The sequence below is a fragment of the Pteropus medius genome, unplaced genomic scaffold (genome assembly GCF_902729225.1).
Source record: "Pteropus medius unplaced genomic scaffold, Ma_sr-lr_union100, whole genome shotgun sequence".
NCBI classification, from domain to species: Eukaryota; Metazoa; Chordata; class Mammalia; order Chiroptera; family Pteropodidae; genus Pteropus; species Pteropus medius.
In genome coordinates this window covers 26,659,169-26,674,774 of record NW_024350319.1, presented here as the reverse complement: position 1 = coordinate 26,674,774, position 15,606 = coordinate 26,659,169, and the positions used below count along the sequence as shown (strand labels likewise).

The following is a 15,606-nucleotide window of genomic DNA, read 5'->3' as shown; positions in this document are numbered from 1 at the left end:
ATTTGAGATCATTTTGTCCCTCACGCTCTAGCTCTGGCCAGCATTTCTTCCCTCTATCGTCTCTTCTTCTGTTAGGGAGAATTCTGCTCATGTTATAAACACCTTCTCTGTGTTTTAGAAAAAATTCCTATATTCTTTCAATTTCTAATTGTTTTCATTTAGCATTGATATTCAAAATAAAAAAGAACTAAAACAATTTTATCTCATTGGTTTACTTTTTAGAATCATATAATATTGTTTTCTATTATTTTTCACTTCAAATCTTTATTTTCACAAATTATATGATTTGACTATAATTTCATGGATTTTAAAAAATTGAATCTGAATATCTAACATTATTTATAGCATTATTTCTGTGAGAAAATGTATTTTGAGTTCTCAATATTTAACTTACAAATTAAACTTTCGAAACAATGCAATTGAAGTTAGTGCCTGCCTGTATAATAAACATGATCTTTAAAACCAGCTGAAAACCAAGGGGCTTTTAATTTACAAAAGAATTCTAATGGGTTTGGAAAATAATTTAAATTATTTCAATCATTTCAGGACACATTTATTTCATAAAGTAAGTGTACCTGAAAAACCTAAAGATTTTGATCATTTTCCCTTTTTAGACCCTTGCCTCAGTGGAGTCCATCAAGTGGGAAGCAAGAATTAATTTTATGGGTCAAACATTGTCTGCAGTTTTTCTACTAGATCTAATACTGCATTTTGATTTCATCCCATACCAGAGGTATTCAGAAAATTCTGTATTTTATAGTTCAGAAGACAGTTCTTTTTTCCCTGATTCTCACTTAAGTGTATACTTACTTTGGAATTTGCCATATTAAGTTGGCAAACAATGTGTAACTTGTTAATACTGAAAGCTGTGAGAAAATTCTCTTAACTAAAATTAGATAACACTGAAATATTCATTTATGAATAAATGGAAAACACTGAGCTCAGAAGAGATAACTTATTTGTACCAAGAAATTATCTTTTGAAAGTTCAACACCCATAGGAGTTGTCTCAATGGAAACCATAACAAAAGCACCGCTTAAAGAAGTGATGCTTCTTAGATATATCTAATATAGAAAGAATGACTTACTACTTAGAAAGCTTTGTAAAACTAAAGACTCAAACTTAAAAATAATAATTAATTGTACAAACTATAAATTTAATCCTTTTTATTATTACTGAGATTGTATTATTTGGCAACTTTGGGAAGCTTTTAAATTATTAGACATTCATATCTTTGACATCTTTAATATTGAATTTTTAATTTAAAAATATTTAAGACATTTAAGAGAAAATAAGATAGTCTAAACTTTTTGAACAGTTATAGGAAATACAAATATGAAGAAAAATGTCAAAATCCAAATTTAATTTTAATTTCAATATTTTTGTTTGATATCAATTATATGTCTTTAATTTTACATGTCTTCCTCTCACCTGTTTCTTTACTCTCACATTATAGAGGAGTAGTGATTCTTAAACTTTGGAATGCATTGGAATCATCTGATATACCTTTTAAAAATGCTGGTTCTAGAGCAGTTCACTCCCAATAATTCTGGTTAAGTAAGCCTGGCATGGAACCCAGGAACAGATATTTCTGTAGGCTGGCTTCAGGCTTCATCTTTGAAATGTTTCTTAAAATATTTGCAGAATAAAAGAAGAAAATGTTCTTTTAAGGCATTAAAGTAGAAGAGAATAAAATGGAAATGTTTAAAAAATTGTATGGTAAAAACTACACTGCCAGAACATCAGCACCTACCATTCATCATAAAATGATTGCGATAACTACTCTACGTTAGCACTCTGATAATTATTTCCTAAGAAACTAAAGTACTTTTGATTCTGGGTATGGGCATTTTCAGACCACTTTGATTTAATAATCCATGTAAAATATTATGAAAATTAGAAAAAAAAAAGTGTTTCATCAATAACAACTGTGATCCTATACTGTAGTATCACACTGCATGAGAAAGAAACTTCTAGCATTGAAATAGTTCATTCCCCAAAATTGAGGGACCTGTGATGTAATACAAGCCTACTGGAGAGATTTACTTAATAAGTCAGTGAATTTATAGGCATGTATAGTTAGTTAATTTCCATGTGATTTTAGTATTGGAGACCGACTGTAGCTAACTTCCTCAGAAAGAAAACTAAGATGCAAATAGTAGAATAAAGTCTTCAAGACACAGTCTCATATTGTAACATTATCTCGCCTATATATGATGAGAGTAATGTGAAAGGCTATTCTTTGGAAATTCAAAACTTCAGTAACCTGGACTCCAAATAATAATTAGTGAGATAATTTAATCACCTCAAATTTATGCTATAGAATTATGTTTGTGCCTAGTGAAAGTGTGTTAGAAATGACTTAGACCAAAGAAGCAATTTGACTGGTTAATAAAGAGTCTAAGAATGATAATTGAATTTGATGGAATTCACTAGTTAAGACATTCAAGCAGATACTTTACAACCCCAGTTATGTACTCTAACATATGTTACAGTCACATATGTAACATATGTACTTCATTGTTGAATTACACATCTATGAAAATAAAGACATAGTATGGCACAAAGAAACATCAGCCTGAGACAAATTCTGCCTCTATTTCCACTCCCTTACCCAATACTCTTATTAAAATATCATTTGTACAGCAGGGCACAAAAGCACAGAGGCAGATGCCATGGCATATTCTTTTAGAATGCAAGGCTGCTCAAGATCATCTACAGATAATGAACCATGACAACTTTGGATTTGATGAGTATAAAATGAGAGTAGGAGAAAGCAAAAATGTTATATAAATTGCCAGTTCCCCATCAACTAAACTAACTAGCACTTCAAGGGCATTAATACTACTAATAATTTCAAAAGATATGACAAATACTAATATTTACTTTAATATCATAAAAACATTTTTTAAAGTAAGAGATATAGACCTCTAATCTATACAAATGCTTCTCCCACTCCATGTATCATAAGATAACAAAACCTATCAAAATCTGGATTTTCCAAATACCTTAATCAGACAGTTGTAGTGCAGTTTCCAGGAATGAAGCAATAGGCAAATGAACAATCTTCTGATCTGAATCCAGGCGTCTGTCACTCAAGTTCTTGCTAGTTCTTGTTTTCCTGTTTTCTCTTGAGAGAGAAAATAAAAGAAATAATTCATTAAAATGCTGGCCTGCAACTCTGCACTTGCCTTTACTACTAACTGGGTATATAGAGTTGTGCTTATGCAGTACATTTATTATTCATATCCTTCTCTAGCTTTCTCAGTTCCTGGTTGTGCTAGGTGCTCCAGGCTAAGAATCAATATGTAAAAATCTAGAAGAATCGATGTTTCTAAAAAGTGAGTTTTTCACATTTCTTCTGACATATCTTGTTCAATGACATCGGTCTATACAGGAGAAATAGCATGTGCTACCACAGACGGTGCCCAGTGGAATTACCCTCCACAGGGAATTATCTCTAAGCAATTCACACTTTGTTTTGCTAACAAGACTCCTTGCTAGAATACTGAAGTGCTATCCTTCTCTGGCAATGTTCTCCCACTCTTTGGAATTATTGAAAAGCTAACTGAGTCTACTTTGATTTGTGAATCTCTTTGTAAGCAACAGCAGCTACCACAGTGCTAACAAAAAGGAAAGGCATTGCTATTTACCTAGGAAGGACACTGAAATACTGCACATAAAAGCACTGGAGTTGTGGAGGAGCTCTATCAAATATTTTAATAGTTCCCTTCCTTCTTTGCTTCTTTTTTCCTTGCCCACTCCCTTTCTCCTTTCTTTTCCATTTGTCTTTCTTCTTCCTTTTATTCTTTGTTTTCTTTAATGCACTCCTTGCATTTATCTGTTGATAGAGAGAAACCTACTTTCTTATATCTGAGGTTTTTAAATAATGATTTTAGAATATGAAATCTCAAAACACTAAGGAAAGAGGCATGATTCTTTCACGAACGTAGAAATACAAGTAGGGAGATTTAAGTTATCAGTTGAATCTTGTAGAACCAATTAAGAATGGAGGCTCTGCAGATTCCAGTGGCTCTGATACTAATCAGACCATTCTGCTCTCTTTACAGTTTGGGTTTCAATTCTCTGGAGAACGCTAACATAGCAACACCCTGTTATTTGAGGATTCAAATTTTCCTACTACAAGATGAACACACAATCCCCTGCAGCTTTCATTATATTCTGAATCGAATTTTATAGTTTCTCTGCAGTTATTAAGGAGTCTTATTTGCCAACTAATGGACCAGAATAGATATAGGATAAATCTATGTAGAAAAATCTTCTGAGGGTTTACTAGGTTTGGGAAAACCTTAGCTTTTGGTTTAAAGAAACAGATGCTGCATAAGGGAGCATTGTTCCTGAGTGCCTTCTGAGCTCTATTTTGCCTGGCTGAGCTAGAGAAAGGATAATTGACTTCAGCTCAGCCCATTTCATCAAAAGTACATATTTATTACCTGTGATTCATTCCATGAATATTAATCGATGGTCTATAAGGGCCTTTTGTGGGGGCAGACTTTGAGGATAAAAAAGAAAAAAAGATAATTTCTTGCCCTTGAAAGAGTTGGGGAGATAGATATGGAAATAAAATAAGAAAATTACTACAAATTGATAAGTACCATGATTGAGATTTAGGATATGCTAGGCATTGAAGAAAGATTCTTCCCATTCTTAAGAATAATTCTAATTTCACATTTTGAAAGAAGCAGTAAATGTCATCAACATTATGTGCTTATGTGCATATGTGTGTGTCCTTCTGAGTACTGGGCATGAGGTGATCCAACAATAAAGTCCTGGAATTATTTAATGGTTTACACAATTGTGGCTTTTCACAATTGGATCTTTTTCTCAACAATGCTTCTAAGTATAAAGTGGCTTTTCTCACTAGAAAGCATTTAAAACATTTTTCCTATGGCTACAGGTCCCAAAAAGTATTTGATTACTCGGAAAGCACAACCAACCAGTGTCTATGTGTTGGATATAATACATGACTTAGAAATATACTCCCATTCTGGAAGCCAAATAGCGAAGATTAAAAACCATCTGTCATTGGGACTATGAGCCTACGAACAAGCAGGACTTCCAGCAGAGTCTGGGGCAGGAACAGTGTGTAACACATATTTAAAAACACAAGATTCAACTGGACTAATCTGCTCGGTCACATGGTTTAAAAAATATTACCAGGTCCCACCAGAACCTACTTTGCCATGTGTTTCATAAAATCATATTTTGCAAACTAAAGACATTTTTGATGGAAACTCGTTCTCTATGAAACAATTTTCTAAATGCTTATTTTGAGTCGGGCAAGGTGTAAGACATTGAAACAGCTATTTCAGTGCCCCTTACTTCATCCTAAAGAGCTTTCATGCTAATGAAAGATAAAGATAGAATACAAATACACACACCAAAAGAGCATATGTCATTATATAATTTAAATTGTAATAAATTCCAAAAAGGACAAGTAAAAATGCTAGGTAAGTGAGAGCAGGGGGCCTCATCCCAAATTGGCTTCCATGTTGAAATCACTTTTAGAAAGTTGCTGTTATTTGGAGGTGTGTTGAGGTTGGGGGTGAGTAAAGGGATAGATTCAACGTGGAACAACATGTTTGTGAAATTCTGAGGCAGAATGAAGCTTTATAGGTTTGAAAAACAACAAAACCCAAAGGTCAGCATAATTGTAATACAGTGAATATGGAGAAGCATGGAGCATGCCAAGGCTGGAGGCAGGCCTGGGTCGGCCTCTGCTGAGGATCTAGGTGAGGGGGCCACGAGAGATCAATAAAAGGTCCAATCCCTTTAGTTACTCTGAATATTGGTTAGGGTTAAGGGTGGATAGGAACATTTACCAGGATTTAAAAAAAAAATTCCTTTACCTATTCTCAGGAGTAAAATTTATCATATTGATTTAAAAATTAATTTTCTGGCAACTTGATGTTTGGTTGGTCTATTTATTTATTTTTTAACTATAAGTAATGCTGTATTTTTCTTCACGGTACTTATTATTCTCCATGTATGCTTGTTTGTTTCCTTTTCTCTCCACTATCTTCAAAAATCTATGAGAGCTTCTTAGAGCTAGAGGTTTTTTTCATTTTGGTTCGCCGATGCCTATCTAAGGCCTAGAATGTCATTTGGCACAGAATAGTAGTAGCTCAACAAATACATCTTGAGTGTATAAGTGAGTGGATAATTTAGAAAATTGTCTCCCATGTGCTATTCTTCCCCCTAAGTTACTTTCATGCGAGATCAATGTTGCATGGTAAAGTATAGCATATTAGACTAATAAAATATACTCCTGGTGATTCATCATTAAAAACAGTACTAAGAGTTGTAGCTTGTGGAAAATGCATAAGCAAACCAATTTGGGCAAAGCAAATGTATAAAAATTAAAAATGAAAGCAAAATACATATTATCCTAACATACTTCTCTTAGATTTTAGGTTTAATCATTATAGAATGAGATTCAATCATTTTTCAGCAATTTTTCTTGATATTTTCATAAGCTCTAGATCCTTAATCATTACCAATTTAGAGATAAATACAGATATAGAACTCTCTGTACCCTTTTACAGGGAACGTATAGGAATATATCAAACCCAAATGTATGTACTTCAAATTTTATAAGGTTAAAAGATTATCATTTTATGGCACACATATAAATTCATAAAGCTTATTGACAAAAAATATCTAATAAATTAGGAATTTTAATATCCTGTTTTCACAGAGAGGTTTCTAATTTATCAATTATTTTTTTCCATTGAACATGGACTATATGTACTATAAATTTTATTGAGTTATATATAAATTGTTGTAATATACCAGTTTAAATAATGTAGAAGAATGTGCTTAAGATATGGTTTTCTAAGAATAATTGCCAAAAATTATTTGCTTATGATACCCTTAGTTTTGACTTATGTATGGTCATTTTTATGGTGTAATTTTTAAAAGGCTAATTTGAGTATTTCTCAAATATGAAAAATTAACTTTATAGTAGTCAATGCAGGTTAAAATATTAAGTGGCCTTTGATAAAGAAAATATAAATGATTAGGTTATGATGGATTACCGCAGGTTTTTGACCTTATGTATAAGCAAATCAGATGATATACCAGCAATTAACCAAAACATTAATAGTTAAAGGATGATTACATTAGGATATTTCTTTTGCCAAGATGTCCTAAAGGATATTTGCATAAGAAGAATCTTGTTTGCAATGAACAAAGGCAAAAAGTGGGGGAGAAAGTGGTAGAGCTAGGCTTTTACTTATACCATTTAAAATTTTTTCTCAGTTAAAAGAATAATTTAGGACAAAATGCTTGCCAATTGCATTTGAAGCATAGATTACAAAAGTACTTCAGGAATTATCTAGTTCTCAGTTTCATTGCCTACTGGTGGGGACTGTAGCTCCAAGAAGTCTGCATACCCCCTGAAATATGTAAAATTGTATGCACTTATGTATTGTGCATCTTCACCAGATTCTCTAAAGGAGTCCATGATTCCCTTTCTTAATAAAATGTTCAGAAATGAAAATTCATTTGCCCAAGTTCTCACATTAATCTTTTGATTATCAATCCAGTGGGTGAAAAGTGCCATTTTCATCATAGATTTCTTATTTCCTTGCTATACTGTACTGTCCAAGTCAAACCAACTTAGCACTTTACTCCTAAGAATACAACATCAAAATAGCATAAAATACCCAGAAAAAGAAGTTTTTTCTTTATTATTAGAATTAAAATTGTTTGAATCTTTTAAGCAAAAATATCAGGGAGAAATCCTTTACCACAATTAGTCAGTGTAAGATGAAAGCTACAAGGAATTTTATATAGTTTTTCTTTGTAAATTGATCAGAAAAGGTGAGTTTAAAAAGCTTGGCTTTCTTATCTGATTTAATCCACAAAACAATGCATCTACTTTCATCTTTTTTTTTATTTCTAGAATCTCAACATAGAATACATTGTGAATTTTAATAGCCTGTTTTTGTTCAACTGATTACCTTCAGTTTCTCTATTCCTATGTGAGGACAAATGAATATATTTCTTTTTTCTTTTGTAAATTTACATTCAAGTTTGATTTTAAGTTATTCAAAAGAGGTTTGGACTTCTTTATAAGATAAATTTAGTCAGGAGAGAAATCTAGTCTAGAGATTTGCTAAAACTAGTTATCACGAATATGATCTAATGACCATTATTATACACATGACCTATAATTTATGCACATGATCTATTGACCATTTTTAGTGGTATATTAATTACTAGATAACAAAAAAGAGCAACACTAGCAACAGTTGACCACTGTGGGAATTAGGTGAACTCTGATCTGAAGTGCAGGCAAAAATCACTGGGAAAATAGATTTGGGATAAGTACACAAGCATGGAAGGTATATATATATTTTACGCCACTATCTAGGTCAGTTACAGCCTCAATTTAATAGTAATTCTTGGATCGAATAAACCAAGACATTAAAAATTTACTCTACACAGCAATCAGTTGCTTAAGTTCTAGCAGACTTTCTTACATGCATGAGTGAAGCAGGGAAAGAGAACTAGCAATTATTTGTAGATGAGGTTAGAAATCTAGAAATACAAAATGTTAAAACCAGCAGAACATTGATATGTTCTTAAATTTTTTTCTTAGTTGCTTGTTTCAAAATGTATTTTTTAAATAAATTTTTCAATAAAGCATAATTTGTTAACATTTATGCTACTTAAATTAAAATTTTGAATAGATTAAAATATTTACGTTATAATTATATATAACTATTACTATTTTACTATAAACTTAATTTAAGAAAAAAATGAATCTTGTATGAAAATTTTTTTTGTCACATTTACCGTAAAGAAGTGAATTGATCTTTCAAAGGTGGTTATTTTTGGTTATCATTGGGTTCTGTCTTCTGACAGCTTGAGCTCAAATCCAGGCTCAAGCACTTCCTAGCTAGAATACTCAATTTCCTTATCTAAAAAAATGAATATAATAATAAATAATTCTTCAATAGTACTGTTGTGAAAACAGGATAAATTAATTCAATTAAAATATTAGTACTAATAAGCCCAATTGGTTTGGCTATTATTAATGCTAGTATTATTGACATAATTATTTCTTTTAATATAAAGTTAATGTAAATTCAAATTTGAAAATACTACAGCCCAGAGGTTCCCATTCTTTAATGCTGAGTGCACATATAATTATGGTACGTTGGAGTGTATACCACATCACTGTGCTGATTGTTATTGTTATTCACAGTTTTTTATGCACACGTCATATTTCCTTACCTTGCCTCTTAGTCTCTTGAGGGCAAGAAATGACTTGTTAATTCGTCTTTCCCTTTCTGTCTCTTCTCTTTTCCTCTCTCTGGTATATTAACATATATTTATTGAGCAACTATGTGGCAGGCATATTTGTATGTTTGAAGTTATAGGGGCAAACAAGACAGATGAAGACTCTGCCTTCATGTTGCTTAAGTTCTTACAAAATTCAATGAAAATTGTTACTATTTGCTAAATTCAATACCAATGCCAGATACAAAAGTAAACACATGAACAATTATATACATAGTACATCTTTTAGAAAATGTATTTAAAATGCAAGAAATTGTAAAAGATGTAAGCTTTCATAAAAAAGGCAACAAAATCATAAAAATTAACCACAACAATGAAGACAGAGTTTACTGGCATTGGTTAAATGGCTATGTACTATTAAGTTAAAAATTCAACCTTTTTTGCTATGTTTATAAGCACTAAATAAACCAGATAATAGGTAAGCCACAGCGAAAATTTTTATAATTTACATAAGTAGCTATATACTTCGATGAGAAAAGGGCATACCAATAATGAAATAAATTCAATTATAAACATTTTTTAAGTTTACTTTATGGTATAAGTTTATTTTTAACAAAATAATCTGAAAGAAAATCAAGCTACTTTAATTTTCATTTTCTTTAAAATATGTACATATAGATCAAGGATATCTGTTTACTTTGAAAACTCTTAAAACTATAGGCATGACAAGGTAATAAAATGTATATAATTTTCCGTACCTACTGTATTAGAATATCCCTATTTCAATCTGAAGTATTGTACTCAATACAGTGTCTTGTACAGAGAGATAAACAATATCTCCTAGTAGAGAATCTTGGATAATTAGTAACTTAGTGATGTCTTTGACCTGCTAACCTCATGTTTCTAATATATTGTTGAAGGTTACTGGGAAGTAGATCACTTACCAAGTCCTTACTACAGTATAAGGAAAATAGTACTATTAACCCCATTTTACAGATTGGAAATTCAGGAATAGAATGATTATATAAGTTGTTCAAAATCACAGTAGTAGTGAGAGGTTAAGCTGAAATTTGTACTCCAGCTATCAGTCTTTCAGGCTCGTGCTCATTGACATAACATTCCCCTCTATTTCTTAGTGTATGGCCAAAATATAGGTGAACCAAGTTAAACTGGTGTTTTTAGAATACTGCTGACATAGTATAAGATGTGAAATGGGTGTGACTTGTTTTAGTTTAGGCAAAGATCTTTGAATTTTCAAACTCATAGTGCCAAAAACTAACACAATCACCTCACCCCCAACACACACTATTTCCTTTCTTTCTCATTTGGTCATATTGTTATTCATTTATTCATTTAATTAGGGTTTATTGGAGATTTACAATGGGCTAAACGTAAATGTAAATGATGGTTATTTAGTCGTGAACATGATATGGAGTCATCTTTGCTTCCTTTCCTCTTTGTATAATCAGGCCCAATTCTATTAATTTTTTCTTCTTAATGCATCCAATAGAGAATTGACTTTTCTTCTCCATTTCTACCCTTAAAACATTGAGACCACTGACTTCATGTCTTTATCACTTTATACCTGGATTACTGCAACAGTCTCTGGAGTAATCTTCTACCTCCAATCCATCTTACACAATAACGTCAGATTAACTTTTCTAAAATACTCAAGTGTATAACAAGTCCCATTATTAGAAGAAAAGGTACTAGTAAATTGAGCTATAGATGTTCAGTCTGGGACCATCACCTATAATTTTTCTCCATGAAGATTATTTTGATCCCCTGCAAAGGCATTTTTCATAAAGTACCTAGTGAAAATGCAAAGCTAAAAATTCAAAAGTGATACATTATTTCACTCCCCCATTTAAAACTTTTAATGGCTCATTTTTGCTTTGAAGATAAGTCTGAACTCCTTATGCTTACAAGGTCCTTTATGTAGTAGACCTGAATGACTTCTCTAACCACATTTTATCACACTCTCAATTTTTATATCACAGTCAATTCAAACTTCTGGAATAAGTCAAGCTATTTTCTCCAATCCTCACTTGACTCATTTTTATTCCAATTCCTTACCATGCCCATAAGGCCTTTTCTGGCCTTGTCTACCATTCTCTGTCTGCCTCAGTCTACTCTAGACACATTGGCCATTCCTCCAGGTCAAAAAGCCATGTTCCTACCTAGGGCCTTCGCACTTGCTCTTCTCTCTACCCCTCATGGTCTTTCCCTAAATATTTGTATGGCTCATTCTCTCAGTTTATTCCAATCTTTTATTAAATGTCACCTTTGTAGAGAAGTCTTCCATTGCCACTCTGCCATTTCCCCATATATATTTTCTTTATAACATTTATCAAACCTGACACTGTAGACTTTGTTTATGAATCCATTTGTTTATTTTGTTTTCCTCATGCCATGATGCATGAAGGCAGAAATGTTTACCTTATTCATGCCCATGATACTAGAACTTTGGATAGTATAAGGCCCATATGGGCACTCCATAAACACTTCTTGAATGAATGAATTTTTCATGTCTCATCTTATTACTGAATCCCACATTGGCATGATTCCATTAAAGTCTGGATTAGGTGTCTTGCCTAATTGCTTGAGTCTACCCTGCACTATGCCTGGCACAGACTGGGCAAGTGTTCAGTAATCATTTATTAAATTATGCATGCAGTGAAGATACTTTTAGGTTTATTTTTCTTTAGGATTCAGAGTAAAGTAAGAATGATATGGATTATTCTTTTCAATTTTGTTATTAATATACATGGAATACTTTGAGATTCACAGATGAACTTTTCAATGAAATTGTGAATATATGTCCTCTCAAATTAATTTCATTCTGTTTCCTTTGCTATTTCTCATAAAATATTACCTTTGTATATTTAAGAGATTCCAAAGTTTCTTTTATTGGGGGGTTGCTGTGGGGAGTATAGATTCTTATGAGAATTTCATGACTCTTTCAATAAAAATTCACATATATTCAATCTGTTGTTTTGCTTTTAAGAGATCAAAAATAATTTGAAGTCCAAACTAGATTCCTATACTATGAACTTTGATTATGAATCCTTACTCTTTTTCTTTATTATTATTTTCTACCAGTTTTCAAATAAATTCAATTTTCTCCATATTAATCCAAAACATGAATTCTATATCAACCTACCCTTTTAACCTCTACTCACCTTTCTCATCTTTACTATGAAACTTTCATAGTAAACTTTTCTGCATTTACTTCCATATATCTATTAAATCTTTAGCAATCTGGCTTTCCCATTTATTCTACTGAAGTCATCATGAACCTCAGGATTGTCAAATCTAACACATAATTCTCCATTTTTAACTACTCTTCATCACTGTGATTGTTAAGCACAATTCCACTGTCTCAAAAATTTGATTGTGTGTCAATACATATAATTTTTAGTTTCTGTAGGTCTGTGTTTTATTTTAGTATCTATTTTTTTATTTATTGCTTATTCTTCCTTTATCATATCTGTATTTAAACCCTGCAAAGTTTTATTCTTGGTTGTTTTTATATTCTTCCATGTACTCTAATAATTTCAATGTTATTGCTCTGCAGATTACTCCTAATACTATGTCTTTAGCATTGGCCTTTTTATTATATGCTAGACCCGAATTTCCTCTTGATGGCTATCTACTTATAGATGTCCTGCTGGTATATTAAACTCACAAACCTCAAATGAAATAGGGCACACCTCCCTTATAGCTTTTATTTTGTGTTCCCTAGTTTAATATCTGATAAAAAAAAAAAGCTTAAATTTATCTTTGACTCCTCCTAATTTCCACTCCCATGCCTGATTAAGTGTCACATATTACTGATTCTTCCCCTGAAATGACCCTAGTATTCTTTTCCTTCTATGCTATCAGTTCACTGACTAATCCAGATTCTTATCATGTTATTATCTATATGTGCTTTAGCTTCATAACTGATGCCTTCCCTTTAATATCCTGCCACTTCAATCCAAGCTCCACATTGCTCTGCCCTCTGGCCTTGCTCTCTTTACACTTCCAGAGCACTTTGTATTGCTATTAAAAGACTCACTTTGTTCTTACAAATACTGTAGTTGATTGCATCCATGTCTACTTTTCCTATTATTAATTTCTGAGAGGCAGAAATGATATCTTAGCCTATTTTATATTCTCCATAGTGTCACTTTGACTATAGTATGCACTTAATATTTGTTAAATTGAGCATAAGATTTTTGAAAAAAAAAATTCAGAAGATATGTCATCATTGTGCTAGGCTGGCTAAGATGCCATTCTCTATTGTGACACACCAAAAATAAAACTACATCAATGTTCCTAATAGTTTATGCTCAAAAGTTAGCTAATATTTTATTTATTATCTTTGGTATTTAGCTTTTGAACAAGGAGTTGTTCAGTAACATAGTGGAAAATTAGAGAGTAGAAGTAGATATTGATTTAATAGTCATTTATAATATAGAAATCAATAATTGTTTCACTTAAATTTTTCTCAATACTTATTTGTAAGACAATGCTTTTATAAATATTAACTTATGTATTTTATATGTGTAAAAAACACAGAAGAAGTAAGTATTTTCTCCAACATCATTTCAAAAATATAATAGGGGATTGATTCACATGCTTGAAGTTTGAATTGCACCTCTGGGTTCTAAGGCTCTGTAAATAGATAGGTGACTTACCTTGCTAATATTTTTATTCTAACTTACCTGAAACAAGTGTTATGACAGAAATGTTTGACATATATGTTGTGAAAGCTAAAAATGTGCTGTAAGAGGAAACTACTCTCTCTAGATTGCCAGGCAAAATAAATAGGCAAGATGGTGTAGTAGAAAGATTGTGGGTCCCTACAATGAGATAGACTTGGAATTGAATTTTGACTTTAACACATACCATCTCAGGAATCTTCAAAAAAATTGTTCAAACTCCATATCTTTAAAATGACAATAATGGTACCAGTCTTAGAGTTACAAGGATAGAATGAGATGAAGTATGACAAATGAATAAGATATGTAAATGTTTAGGACTCAGCAAATATTGGTTCCTTCTCACTACTGTTTTCTAACAGAACATAAACTGGACAAAGACAAAAAAAAATGTGAATACTGAATAAAGGGATCATTATATTCATTTATTCAAGAGTATTTGTTGATCTACCAGGGTCCAGGCAACACGGTATCATTAGAGATAGACCATTACATGGTTAAGGGGCCTGAAGAACAATATTGGTTCAAATATCAGCTTCAGAACTTACTGCTGTGTGATCACTGGCAAGTGGTTGAACCTGTTTCATATCTGTGACAATCCTCAGAATGTTGTTTTCTATGAAATGTAAGTAATGTTCAATTTACCAGGTAACCATATCAAAGATGTTAAGTGTTATTAGGACTGGATGTAGATTTGAGGGGAAAATATGTAATTGATTTGTATTTAAATGTCTTGTATTTGAAATACCAGTAGGTCAACCAAACACTAATATCTAGTAGGAAGTCGGAATAGAGGATTATAAACTATATGCTTTAGGAGAGTAACATTCGCATGTCGTTTGCTCAGAATTATAACTTCCTGTGCTCATAGTATCTGCTCAGCCAATAGTAACAACAATGATTATGTGCCAAGTTCTGTTCCAAGAATTTTACATACATAAATGAGGGTTCATTTAACCCCCAAAACCACACTATGGATAAGTCAACATATTTTCCATATTTTGCATGAGAAAATGAGGCACAAAAATATGAAATAACTTGCCCAAGATCACATAACCAATAAATAAAACTGACATTTACCTCTAAGCATTTTGTCTTCAAAATACACACTTTTAACTACCCTAATTTGCAAAACTAAGGAATAAAGTACAGATTTGGGAGCTGAGAATAAACATTTAAAATTGTATATAGGTGAAAAAAGAAGCTAAAGAAATAGCTGAACTCTGCCAGGGAACATATAAAGAATACAAAGAGAAAATGGGTTGGGCATCCCAACAGTACAAAGTAGACAGAGAAAATGTAATGTGCCCAAGACTTAGTCAAAAGAAGAGAGCATTGTGTTGGAAGATAAAGTAGAAAAAATTTCTAAAAGTAGAGAGCATGTCAAGAAGCCAAATAAATTATAGATTCAAAGTATATTTTTTGAAAGAGTTTCATCAGAGGCACAATGAGAGAGAACAAGGTGTGGGCAGTGGAATAAAATATAATGAAATAAAATGGTACATGATGACACAGAGAATAAGCATACCAATACTTCTGTGTGTGCACTTCTAATTGTCACTCAGAGGTCATTAGTAGTGTGAAACATTCAGGATATATACATCTATTGACCAGCATTTTCATAAACTAA

At 32.0% G+C, this 15,606-nt stretch overlaps 1 protein-coding gene across 1 annotated transcript in view; it reads right to left on the bottom strand.

Moving 5' to 3' along the window:
• The window catches only part of SYT1 (synaptotagmin 1), a 479,939-nt gene that overhangs the window by 377,219 nt on the left and 87,114 nt on the right, over positions 1-15,606 (bottom strand). Inside the window, exon 3 of the mRNA XM_039838907.1 lies at positions 3,009-3,130. The gene's annotated coding sequence lies outside the window, so the exon portion shown is untranslated. The remainder of the gene's footprint in view (positions 1-3,008; positions 3,131-15,606) is intronic.